Below are 13,627 nucleotides of genomic sequence, written 5' to 3'. Positions count from 1 at the left end.
CACACAGGAAGTGTGGTTTGGTCCAAACAGGTGCAATTTTATTGCGCTCATAAAACTCCAAAGAATTCAAAACTGAAAAACAGCCTGTTATGTGCACAAAGGTATCACAGTAAATAAATAGTAATAAGATGTTATTCTATGGGTGAAAAAATCATTAATAAATTTGTTCTGCACCCATATAATATACATTACTGATCATTCTATGCACATAAAATACTAATTTGTTTGTCTAAAAATACAAGTAAAGACCACCGCCAACTGATTTGTACGAGCTCATTGGCTATCTTTTGACTATCTGAATTGGCTCATGTAAGATTGGCATTACACATAATATCTAATAATATATAGCAAGAATGAAATTGTATTTGTACATTAATATAATCTATATAATAATAATAACAAAAATCTTTATTTTTATATAGCTCTAACATATTCCGCAGCGCTTTACAGTTTGCACACATTATCATCTCTGTCCCCGTTGAGGCTCACAATTAGTGTTGAGCGATACCGTCCGATACTTGAAAGTATCGGTATCGGATAGTATCGGCCGATACCCGAAAAATATCGGATATCGCCGATACCGATATCCGATACCAATACAAGTCAATGGGACACCAAGTATCAGAAGGTATCCTGATGGTTCCCAGGGTCTGAAGGAGAGGAAACTCTCCTTCAGGCCCTGGGATCCATATTAAGGTGTAAAATAAAGAATTAAAATAAAAAATATTGATATATTCACCTCTCCGGCGGCCCCTGGACTTCACGCTGGTAACCGGCAGGCTTCTTTGTTTAAAATGAGCGCCTTTAGGACCTGCGAATGACGTCGCGGGTTCTGATTGGTCGCGTGCCACCCATGTGACCGCCACGCGACCAATCAGAAGCCGCGACGTCATTCGCAGGTCCTTAATTCCTAGAATTAGGAGTTTAGTGAATGAGAATGATGTCGCGGCTTCTGATTGGTCGCGTGGCAGTCACATGAGCGGCACGCGACCAATCAGAACCCGTGACGTCATTCGCAGGTCCTAAACGCGCTCATTTTAAACAAAGAAGCCTGTCGGTTACCAGCGTGATGTCCAGGGGCCGCCGGAGAGGTGAATATATCAATATTTTTTATTTTAATTCTTTATTTTACACATCCCTATGGATCCGATACCGATACCCGATACCACAAAAGTATCGGATCTCGGTATCGGAATTCCGATACCGCAAGTATCGGCCGATACCCGATACTTGCGGTATTGGAATGCTCAACACTACTCACAATCTAAATTCCCTATCAGTATGTCTTTGGAATAATTAAAATACATACAGTATGTCTATTGTTGTGACCACTCCACTGCTAATAAAAGTATATTAGGAATGACGGCATATTATGCGATACTAGACTTTTTAGCAAAATCCAGACTGTTTTGGTAGAAGAGGCTGACATAACTGCTCAGTAACCCACCTTAAATGAATTGTATTTTAGACTTTCCATGAACTACAAAATCAATACTATGGTTTGCTTCATTTTATAAGTAGATTCAGAGTGCATAGACATGAGGACTTTTATTTCTTCAGAGAATTGAAAGTTGAACTGTTCGTCAGGGATGCTAATCTGCGATACTATATTAAAGAAATTGATTGGGGCTGTCACTCAAACTAATTTTCTTTTAGACTAAGATTGAATGTGAGATTGACAAGCAATTTGTTTATTCAGTGGCCTTATACCGAGTGAATGCTGTGGCTCATTCTCCTTGGAATAGAGCTTGAAGTTTAAAAACTAGTTGAAGTGTGACAATGGCGATGGAAATAAGTAGATAAAATGAAGTTACTTGGAATCTTTCTAATTCCATCAGGCTTTATGCTTATATGACCTTCAAATTTCATTTGGTTCTTTGCACCATGGAGAATTAGTTTTTAGCCAATTACACTTTGAAAATGACTTTCAAAGTTTTGTGAATTTAAATAAAAAATAGGAATAATAATAATAAATAATATTTAAAAAACAAATACAAAAATACATTTGTTTGCCTCATATTAATGGGCCCGGGGTGGTGTAATAATGATATTCACTTCCTAGACCAGCAACACTGTAATCAATGCTGTATTCCCTGCTAGTCTGCTAGACTTAACATCCTGAGATTTAAGGGGGAGAGATCACTTGAGCATCGCAGCCTAACCATATTGTCCAACAGTTTCTTCTGGCAGGACACACATTGTGCAAACTATAGGCAATCAGAGCAAGTTGATTAGTAAATCCACTCACGTGATGCCACTGCCAGATGTTGATAACAGCATATTGACATCCAGGGACACAGCATACAGTATTGAGAAACATAGACCAGTAATTATCCATTTTACTGTATTTTTAAATTAATTAATTAATTAATTATTAAAGTGCTGTCCAATAGGGAATCACCCTCTTAATATATTTATTTAGCCATTATACATAATTGTATAAATAAATACTGGCATCTAGGTCAACCATTCCCCAAATTTACCATACAGCAAGCTAAAGTGAACACCTACTTTCACCTTGAAGTAGTATTCCAGTGGAAAAAAATTCCATCAAACACAAAAGTGCCTGTCCTAACCTTTCTTTGTATTTGGTTAAAAGGATTTTATGGTCACACACATTTTTTATATATATATTTAATTAATTACTTGCTATTAAATTTCTGCTCAGTTCCTGAAATATACAGTGTATCCATAAAGTCTGTAAAACAAACAAACAAGAGGTGCCGCGCTGCACAAAGGCTATTGTGCAGCGCGGCACCTCTTGTTTGTTTGTTTTACAGATTTAGTTCTTGTCTGGCAGGGTTTTGCACACAGTCCGTCCAGGTGCCTGCAGCTTTACTTCGGGGTGTTTATCTTAGCGCCAGTGTGTTTGTTTTATTGTTTATCCATAAAGTCTGTTATGGATCTGCAACACAGGAGTAAGGGAGAAGGGGGAAAACTGACCCTGCACTATGACTAGGCTGAAACCCTACGATGTAGTGGGCGACCCATTCCTTGCGAATAGACCCACCGACGATTCTAGGTTAATCTCAAGTGAAGAGACCTATAGATAAGGGGAAGGGGTTCCCTAAAAGAACTAAGGACTGGGTACAAAAACGGGTCACCTCCTAGTAGAAAACAGAGAAGGCTGCAGAAACCAATAGAATGCAGAAACTAAAGCTAGCAGAACCAGAGATACCAGCACTGCAAAAATAACACACACAGAAGACAAAGCAAAGCACCAAGCTAGAGCTCAAGCCGATTAACACTTTTGTCCACCAAGGAATGGGAGGCAGGTGCTGGTTAATAAAGAGTGATACAAACACCTGACCCAAGACAAACCCAGAACCAGAGGAAAAGACCAACAGCAGAACTCCACAAGAAAATGGCAGATAGTCACAAACTAAACAGATTCTAACAAAGTCATGGTGCACTTTTGACCAGTCACTGGAAAGCTACAAAATGTCATAGATGTGTAACAAATACCATACCAGTATGCAGGTGAAAATGAGGCATAGGCATATATATAAAACAAATGTATTTTATTGAAACATACATATACAATCAAGACAAGGACAATCAATAAAAGAAAACAAACTGATGGCCAGCAGAACTAATAAATAAATATATATTCAAGTAAGACTGTATAAAGAACACTGTATACTACCTATATATGAAGAAAGGTGCATAATGACCAAACATAGTCTATAGAAGCACTATATATCTAATCATACAGTAGTGGCTATTCCATATAGAGGGGATGGATCAAACAATACACACCGCTCCCAAAGGCATATATAAATTCAAAGCCTAAAACAAAAGGTTATCAACCCTCAAAAATAATATTCCCACCAATAGTAAAAATGGCTGTGGGCACGCAGGACTAATTATATCAGTATGTAAGTTACCATCCTTTTACTATTGAATCACTATTTGTGGTCTGGTCTGCAATGAACATTGTATTGCAGAGCGGGCACTGGTGTACTACCTTGTTCTGATAGGCGAAATTTTTCTCAGCCATTTTTACTATTGGTGGGAATATTATTTTTGAGGGTTGATAGCCTTTTGTTTTAGGCTTTGAATTTATATATGCCTTTGGGAGCGGTGTGTATTGTTTGATCCATCCCCTCTATATGGAATAGCCACTACTGTATGATTAGATATATAGTGCTTCTATAGACTATGTTTGGTCATTATGCACCTTTCTTCATACATAGGTAGTATACAGTGTTCTTTATACAGTCTTACTTGAATATATATTTATTTATTAGTTCTGCTGGCCATCAGTTTGTTTTCTTTTATTGATTGTCCTTGTCTTGATTGTATATGTATGTTTCAATAAAATACATTTGTTTTATATATATGCCTATGCCTCATTTTCACCTGCATACTGGTATGGTGTTTGTTGTACAATAGTGTTCTTGGAGGTGGCTAGTCCACTGGTGGATTTTTGGTTATGTTTAAAATGTCATAGATATGTGAAACTTGCTCCAAATAAAAGAAAAACTCTCCCAGTTTCATGCCTATTCAGTGCAGTTTGATGTGGGCTCCTTTTGTTACCCTACACACATCCAAACAATAGCATAAGCTTGTGGATGCATGATGTCACAGACCTGGCAGTGTATTAATCAGAGTTCAGTTTATCAGGAGTTAATCTGACTGGGGGCTCAGCAACAGCTTAAATGAGTTTGTGTTGTTTGATTGTTTTTTGTTATGTCGCCTCATGAACAGGTCTGATATGATTGGGCCAGAGAAACGGTGCCAAAATGTAAACTATAAAAGTGCACCATAACTTTATGGACACACTGTATATGTGATGATGAGACTTCAACCACTTACTTCTTTCTACTTTTCCATGCCAATTCTACTTCTCCATTCCAAAATATTACCAATTTCATGTCTATCCTTTAAATAGCTCAGTCAGCAGCTGTTAGGGCTAGCGGAACGCACCAAATAATAAGACTGATAGTGTACGGTGCGTTCGTAGCCCGGGGTCCACCGTGCAGAGATGGAACCTGCTGCTGAGTAATGACGGACTATATGGCGGTACTCATAAGTATACTCGCGTGGGTTAAACTTCACCCAACGTGAAGGAAGCGATCCTGTTGCGTCACAGGATCGCGGTACCGCACATAGAAGGCGAGCAAGCAGTCAGCGAACTTAACCCCAACTAGGATTGAAGTCCGATTAGACCCTTGCTGGCACAACACCGCAACTGGGTGTGTTAGGCAACTCTTATAATTAGAGCACCGAAGTGCGAACTGTGCCGTGCTGGCAGGCACCAATAAGCACCCAGACGTGGGTCAGGAAGCGCACTACTGGCGCGTGGCGCCGCACTGGCGGTCACAGCAATAGACGCTGATACGTGCGTGACACGTTGAGTGATTTGTCGGGCGCTAGATAGCAGCCATACTCCATACGCGAACAGTCATACAATAGGGTAGGGGTATTTAATGAACGACTTGCACTCACAACAAACACACGTATTCAATTGTACACTAGCGCATGGCCGTGCGGTCATGTGCAGTTTATATAATTGCAGGACAGGAAGTGGCCACAGAAACTTTGCCCTTCCAGGGCCTGCCAAGAGGACCAATGGAATGCGCTGCAGAGCCAGAGCACATGACCCTCGATCTCCAACGGGAGATCTTGCTCTGGGCATGCTCAGTGTGCGCAAACAAGGACTTAGTCCTAGGGAAGTCCGCTCGCCGCTGACCAGCACTGACTTTAATGGCAGGAGCTGAAGAAGCAGCAGTAACTCTCTGTACAGAGTGAGAGCGAGCAAGACACTGAGAGCGACGTCCCTGCTGAGCAGACTCCACCGTGGCTGGAGGAGAATGGGAGACCGCAGCGGAGACGGATCGAGATTCCCCCTGTGCAGCAGAGGAAACTCGACTCCTAACATTACCCCCCCTCCTAGGGCCCCCCCCTCCTTGGGCCTCGCTACGCTCGAAGGCAGCAATGAGCTGTGGGGCCCGAATGTTTTCAGCAGGCTCCCAAGACCTGTCCTCTGGACCATAACCCTTCCAATCCACCAAATAAAACTTTTTGCCGCGTACTACCTTGCACCCCAAAATAGCTTTCACCTCGTAATCATCCGTAGACGAACCCGATGTCCCGGCAGATGACTCGGAAAACCGGGACATGTATACGGGTTTCAAGAGGGACACATGAAAGGTGTCAGTGATACCCAAGCGTGGAGGAAGAGCCAGGCGGTAGACCACAGGATTAACCTGTTCGAGAACCTTGAAGGGACCCAAGTAGCGAGGAGCAAACTTAGTGGACTCAACTCGCAGCCTGATGTTACGGGCGGAGAGCCACACCAAGTCGCCAGGGGCAAAAGTCGGAGCGGGGCGCCGATGAACATCGGCGGAGGACCTCATTCTCTCCTTGGAGGCCCGAATGGCATCCTGCGTGCGATCCCAAATGTCCCGTGCCTCCACAGCCCAGTCTGCCACCCTGGGATCAGCGGAAGACACAGGCATGGGCATAGGAACACGCGGATGCTGGCCGTAATTTAAGAGGAATGGAGTCTGACCGGTGGAGTCGGCTACGGCATTGTTAAGTGCAAACTCTGCCCACGGTAGCAAGGATGCCCAGTCATCCTGTCTGGCAGAAACAAAATGTCGCAGATATGTGACCAAGGTCTGGTTGGCCCTTTCTACCAACCCATTAGTCTCGGGATGATATGCCGAAGAGAGATTTAACTCAATACTGAGTAGACAACATAGCTCCCTCCAGAATCGAGATGCAAACTGGGGACCCCGGTCACTAACAATTTTGTCTGGCATACCGTGTAAGCGAAAGATATGCTTGATAAACAAGACAGCCAACGCCCGTGCAGATGGTAGCCGTGGAAGAGGCACCAAATGCACCATTTTGGAAAAATGATCGGTGATCACCCAGATAATGGTGCAATTACGAGACTTGGGTAAGCCAACCACAAAGTCCATCCCGACCATCTCCCAGGGCCTGTCAGCCACGGGCAGAGGATAAAGCAAACCAGCTGGCCGTTGCCGAGGAGTCTTGTTCCTGGCGCAAGAGACACACGCCCGAACGTACTCCGCGACATCACGAGACATATGCGGCCACCAGTATGTCCTCGCCAGTAACTCTGATGTCCTTTTAGTACCAAAATGTCCACCCACCCTGGACGAGTGCGCCCAAGAGAGAACCTCCGGTCGCAAACTAGATGGAACAAAAGTCTTGCCCGGGGGCACAGACTCCAGCGAAACCGGGGCCACGGTTCTCAAACTCTCGGTGGGGACAATAAGCCAAGGCTCCTCCTCCTCCTCCGCAGATGACACAACGGAGCGAGAGAGAGCGTCGGCCCGAATGTTCTTCTCCCCAGAAAGGAAATGGAGGGTGAAATAAAACCGGGAGAAGAACAAGGACCATCTGGCCTGGCGAGAATTCAACCGCTGAGCTGTCTGCAGATACACCAAATTTTTGTGATCTGTGAAGACTTGGAAGGGAAAACTTGCTCCCTCCAAGAGATGTCTCCACTCCGAGAAAGCCAACTTCATGGCTAGCAACTCCCTGTCCCCGATGGAATAATTCCTCTCTGCTGGTGCGAAGGTCTTGGAGAAAAAGAAGCAAGGATGCTTCCGACCTTGAGCATCCTTTTGGAAGATGACTGCTCCAGCACCAACAGAAGAGGCATCCACCTCCATGATAAATGGCTTATCAACATCGGGGCGATGAAGAATGGGAGCGCTAGCGAAGTGTGACTTTATAGAGATAAAAGCCTTGGAGACCTCCTCAGACCACAATTTGGGATTCGCCCCCTTCTTGGTGAGGGCAACCAAGGGAGCTACCAAAGTTGAGAAATGCGGGATGAACTGGCGATAATAATTGATGAACCCCATAAAGCGCTGCACCGCTTTAAGAGAATGGGGTTCCTGCCAGTCCATCACAGCCTATAGTTTGGCAGGATCCATAGCCAATCCCTGGGCTGAGATGATGTAGCCTAGGAAAGGTAAGGACTCCTGCTCAAACATACACTTCTCCAACTTGGCATAGAGGGAGTTTGCCCGTAGGAGGTCGAAGACTTTGCAAACATCTCTCCGGTGGGAGTCAATATCTGGAGAGTAGATGAGAATATCATCCAGATAGACTACGACCGAGGTGGAAAGCATATCCCGGAAGATATCGTTCACAAAGTCTTGGAAAATGGCTGGGGCATTACAGAGCCCAAAGGGCATCACCAGATATTCATAGTGCCCATCCCTGGTGTTAAAGGCCGTCTTCCATTCGTCCCCCTCACGGATGCGAATCAGGTTGTAAGCACCCCGCAGATCTAATTTAGTAAATACCCTTGCTCCCCGAAGCCTATCAAACAGTTCAGATATCAAAGGCAAAGGGTATTTATTCTTAACGGTGATGGCGTTAAGACCCCTGTAGTCTATGCATGGACGCAATTCCCCACTCTTCTTCTGCAGGAAGAAGAACCCTGCCCTAGCAGGTGACACTGACTTCCTGATGAACCCTCTTGCCAGATTTTCCTGGATGTACTGTGACATTGCCTCCGTCTCTGGGAGAGATAGCGGATAGACTCGACCCCGGGGAGGCTCAGCACCAGGCAAGAGGTCAATAGGACAGTCATAGGGGCGATGGGGCGGAAGGGTCTCCGCCGCCTTTTTGGAGAATACGTCTGCATACGACCAATACTGCTTGGGGAGAGAGGAAAGATCTGCGGGTACCTCAGTTGTAGCTACCTGAACGCACTCCCTCTGACACCTACCCCCACAAGATTCACCCCATCCCAGAAGTCTGCCTGAGGACCACTCGATATGAGGAGAGTGGTACCGTAGCCAAGGTATTCCCAACAGGACTTCATCAATTCCCTCTGGAATGACGAGCAGAGAAATAATCTCCTGATTAGATGGCGACATGGACAGAGTAAAAGGGATGGTCTGGTGAGTTATCTGTGAGGGCAGAGTCGACCCATTCACCACTCGTACCGTTACAGGTTGAGCTAGCATAACCAGAGGTATTGAGTGGCGTTGGGCGAAGGCAGAAGACATAAAATTGCCCTCCGCCCCAGAATCCACGCAGAGCTCTACCGAGTGGGAGAATGAGCCTATAGTAATTGTCCCCTTAAAGGACAATTTAGAGGCAAATGTCGCCGTGTCTAGTATACCTCCACCTACGACCACTAGACGCTGACGTTTCCTCGACCGCTGAGGACATCTGGTGGCTAAATGTCCAGACTGCTGGCAAACATGACAGACCCTGAGTGCACAAGCGGTCCGGGACTTAGGTCCCGCTTGTGACACTTCCCTGGCCTCATGTGACTCAGGAACCAGGACCGGAGATTCCAGAGGTTTGGCGAAAGTAGGAGCCAGCCGAAACCTCTGCCTACACTGGGCTCGCTCTAACCTCCGCTCGTTAAAACGGAGGTCAATTCGAGTGGAGACTGTTATTAACTCCTCCAGTGTGGCAGGAATCTCCCTAGTGGCCAGAGCGTCCTTTACATGGTCAGCCAAGCCCCTCCAAAATATGGGGATAAGAGCTTTATCCGACCATTCCAGCTCTGATGCTAAAGTGCGGAATTGGACGGCAAAATGACTGACCAAGGACTCACCCTGAGTTAATGCCAGCAGTTGGAGCGCAGTGTCATGGGTGACTTGAGGTCCTAAAAAGACCTGTTTTAAAGTGCTCAAAAACAGAGGAGCACTCTGCACCACATGATCGCCACGCTCCCACAGCGGCGTAGCCCATTCCAACGCCCTGTCCGACAATAGAGACACAATAAATCCCACCTTAGCCCGCTCTGTGGGGAAACGTGCAGCCAGAAGCTCGAGATGAATAGAGCACTGACTCACGAATCCCCTACAAAATTTGCTATTACCAGAAAATTTTTCTGGCAGCAGGAGGCGAGAAAATGTCGGAACAGGGGTGGCAATGGACAAAGTTGCTGCAGCCACGCTGGCAGCCTGTACAGCAACTGCGGTAACATCCACAGCTGAGGTTGCGCTCTCGAGAGCCGCCAACCTACCCTCCAGCTGCTGTATATACCGCAGGGATTGCTGTTTGTCCGTCATCACTAGCCAGACCCTGGTGCTAGTGTAATGTTAGGGCTAGCGGAACGCACCAAATAATAAGACTGATAGTGTACGGTGCGTTCGTAGCCCGGGGTCCACCGTGCAGAGATGGAACCTGCTGCTGAGTAATGACGGACTATATGGCGGTACTCATAAGTATACTCGCGTGGGTTAAACTTCACCCAACGTGAAGGAAGCGATCCTGTTGCGTCACAGGATCGCGGTACCGCACATAGAAGGCGAGCAAGCAGTCAGCGAACTTAACCCCAACTAGGATTGAAGTCCGATTAGACCCTTGCTGGCACAACACCGCAACTGGGTGTGTTAGGCAACTCTTATAATTAGAGCACCGAAGTGCGAACTGTGCCGTGCTGGCAGGCACCACTAAGCACCCAGACGTGGGTCAGGAAGCGCACTACTGGCGCGTGGCGCCGCACTGGCGGTCACAGCAATAGACGCTGATACGTGTGTGACACGTTGAGTGATATGTCGGGCGCTAGATAGCAGCCATACTCCATACGCGAACAGTCATACAATAGGGTAGGGGTATTTAATGAACGACTTGCACTCACAACAAACACACGTATTCAATTGTACACTAGCGCATGGCCGTGCGGTCATGTGCAGTTTATATAATTGCAGGACAGGAAGTGGCCACAGAAACTTTGCCCTTCCAGGGCCTGCCAAGAGGACCAATGGAATGCGCTGCAGAGCCAGAGCACATGACCCTCGATCTCCAACGGGAGATCTTGCTCTGGGCATGCTCAGTGTGCGCAAACAAGGACTTAGTCCCAGGGAAGTCCGCTCGCCGCTGACCAGCACTGACTTTAATGGCAGGAGCTGAAGAAGCAGCAGTAACTCTCTGTACAGAGTGAGAGCGAGCAAGACACTGAGAGCGACGTCCCTGCTGAGCAGACTCCACCACGGCTGGAGGAGAATGGGAGACCGCAGCGGAGACGGATCGAGATTCCCCCTGTGTAGCAGAGGAAACTCGACTCCTAACAGCAGCTTCATGGTGTACTTTCAAATGTGATGTCATAGCTAGTGTGACCTGTGATGTACACAGCAAGTTTACAGTAACTGAATGTGTGCACAGAAACTGAGGGAGAGCAAAGAGAGCACACTGCCAGCTGCACACAAAACAAATATATTATCGACTCATGACTTTGGCTAGAGATGATGGTGCTGGGCATTTCTGAGTCATAGATTACATTGAAAAAAATGAATTACTCTTTTTTTCCCTTCTGTACAGTGAACCTGTGAGGTGACAGTGTCTGAACATGTAACATTATTCATGGCAGGAAGGTCTCTAGACAGGGCATAACTGATAAAGAAGGAGGAATGTTAGGAATAAAGTGTGAGCAGCAATTTATCCATCTTGAGACTTTGTTATGCTGGTGTAGCAACTCAGTCTGGATAATAGGAAAAGCTAAATACTACAACTGACCCTGCCGGTTCCACTTCAGACCTGAGATTCTGACCCTGTAGTCCCTAGCGGTGCCTGCTTGAGCTGAGATAGCCCCAACCACTATGTAGATGATGGCAACTCGAACCTATGCTTCCTAAAAGGCCGTAGCGCTTCACATTTCTCCTAAAGAACCGGAGGGCAGAGGAGAGTATAAATTACTAACAAAAAGGAAAGTGTGCTGAAAAACGTAGAGACCCAAGATTGAGTAAAATATACCGCTAAATACAAAATAAAGTATAAAGTACATACAGTTCGATAGTATGACACATAATTCCCAAAAAGAACCAGAAGAAAGGTGCAGATGCAGAGTAAAGAAGCAGAAACAGCAAAGAGATAAAACGCCAGCTGGAATTTCACTGACTAGCTCAACAGAATGGCTGAACATCTAAAAGAGACTTTCACCAGCAGGAAATGCCAAAAGGGGAAATAGTATAAAACTGCTTCAGAAAGGTGATAGGGCAGACAAATGAAGACACCTGTGTTATGCTAAACATACTGCAGCCAAGATAAAAAAAAATACTCAGAGAAAAGGTTTGTCTACTGTGGTTCAGAGGACAGAGACGTCAAGCAGAAAACACAGGCTCAAGGGTTCGAAACCAGAAGCATGGCAGTACACCCAATTCTAAGAGGGGCCACTGGACCTGTAGAGACCCCCAACTGCTGATGCCACTTATAGAACTCCCTCACTAGGCAACCCGCATGCAATCTTCTACATCAACCCAGGCATTATCCTCCAGACTTAAACCCTTCTATTTAAAGCAATATTGCCATCAACATCTGGAAGTCAACACTCTTTCCATCTAACACTCCTTGTCCTCCTCCAAGTATACTTCATTAGGAAACAGGAACACTGTTGGGGCCTGATGAAGAGCTTTAGACCTGGCGCAAACTCTGCACTTATGAACATACTCATCAAATATCCTTTTGAGCACCCTGCCACTAAATGGACCTCAAAACAGCTCTCCAGATAGCAAAGGAACAAATATTTCCTGCTAACACAGAGTCATGCACCTTGTTAAGAAGATTTGTGCAAAGCAAGGATGGCACAAAAAGCTTGTCAGGTGGGAAGACCTCTGGTGCACCGATAAGCTTTCATAATGCACTGTCTGAGACCAATCCCTAGAGCACCCACAACCACCCCTTCACTATGAATTTGACTTGAATTTCAACCATCAACTCGAGAACAAAACTACGTCATAAAGCATCAGTCTTAACATTCTTACTACTAGGGAGGCATGGCACAGAGAAATCAAACCAAGCAAAAAGAGGGCCCACCTTGCTTGTCTGGTATTCAGGCACTTGGCAGTGTCAACATACAGTAAATTTTTGTAATCAGTTAAGATTATTACTCTATGCTTAGCCCTCTCCAACCAATGCCTCCATTCCCTGAAAGCTGTCTGAGCAGCTAAGAGTTGCTTTTCGACTATATTATGGTTGGACTCTGCTTCTGAGAATTTCAAAGAAAAAGAAGCACAAGGATTAAAGTATCTGTCCTTCTGTAAAAAAACAGCACCAATTCTCACAGAAGAAGCATCTATCTCGACCACAATCTTCGGATTCTAACTGTAATGTGAACAAGTCTCCTTCTCCTGTAACGGATCCACTGTTAAGGTTTAATTTGCTAATTTCATCTGTGGATCCTTCTAGTGATATGGCCATTTCTGGGCCTAATGCGCAAGACAACTTTGACAGCCTTTCTCAACTTTCGGTCTATGATACTGATTGTTCCCTTATATCTCTTACTCCATTACCACTTCCTGCCTCTTCTCCCATTAAAGTTAGTGCAGCCATTGGTTTACCAGTGATTGACACAATAGAATCTAATATTTTGATGAGGAACAACATTGCTGCACCCCTTCACCATATTTCCTTGATTGATTCACAAAACACCAAGATCACTCAATTTTTTCAGGTGGTATCGGGCCACGAAGCAAAGATAAAAAGAAAAATGGAACATGAGGGTCTAGGGGCAAGGGCAAAAACAAAAAAACTGGAAGGTTCCCCGTAGTAGAGAATTTTGATAATTTAAATCAACATTCTAGTATTTTTAATTTATCTGATTACCATCTAAGTAGAGATGAAATATCGCTTCTAGAAAGAGGGTTGTCCTTTTGCCCTGATTCCCCACTAAATG

Source organism: Ranitomeya imitator, chromosome 1, assembly GCF_032444005.1.
Source record: "Ranitomeya imitator isolate aRanImi1 chromosome 1, aRanImi1.pri, whole genome shotgun sequence".
Taxonomy (NCBI): Eukaryota; Metazoa; Chordata; class Amphibia; order Anura; family Dendrobatidae; genus Ranitomeya; species Ranitomeya imitator.
The sequence above is the reverse complement of the archived record's forward strand: the minus strand, read 5'-3'. Positions refer to the sequence as shown.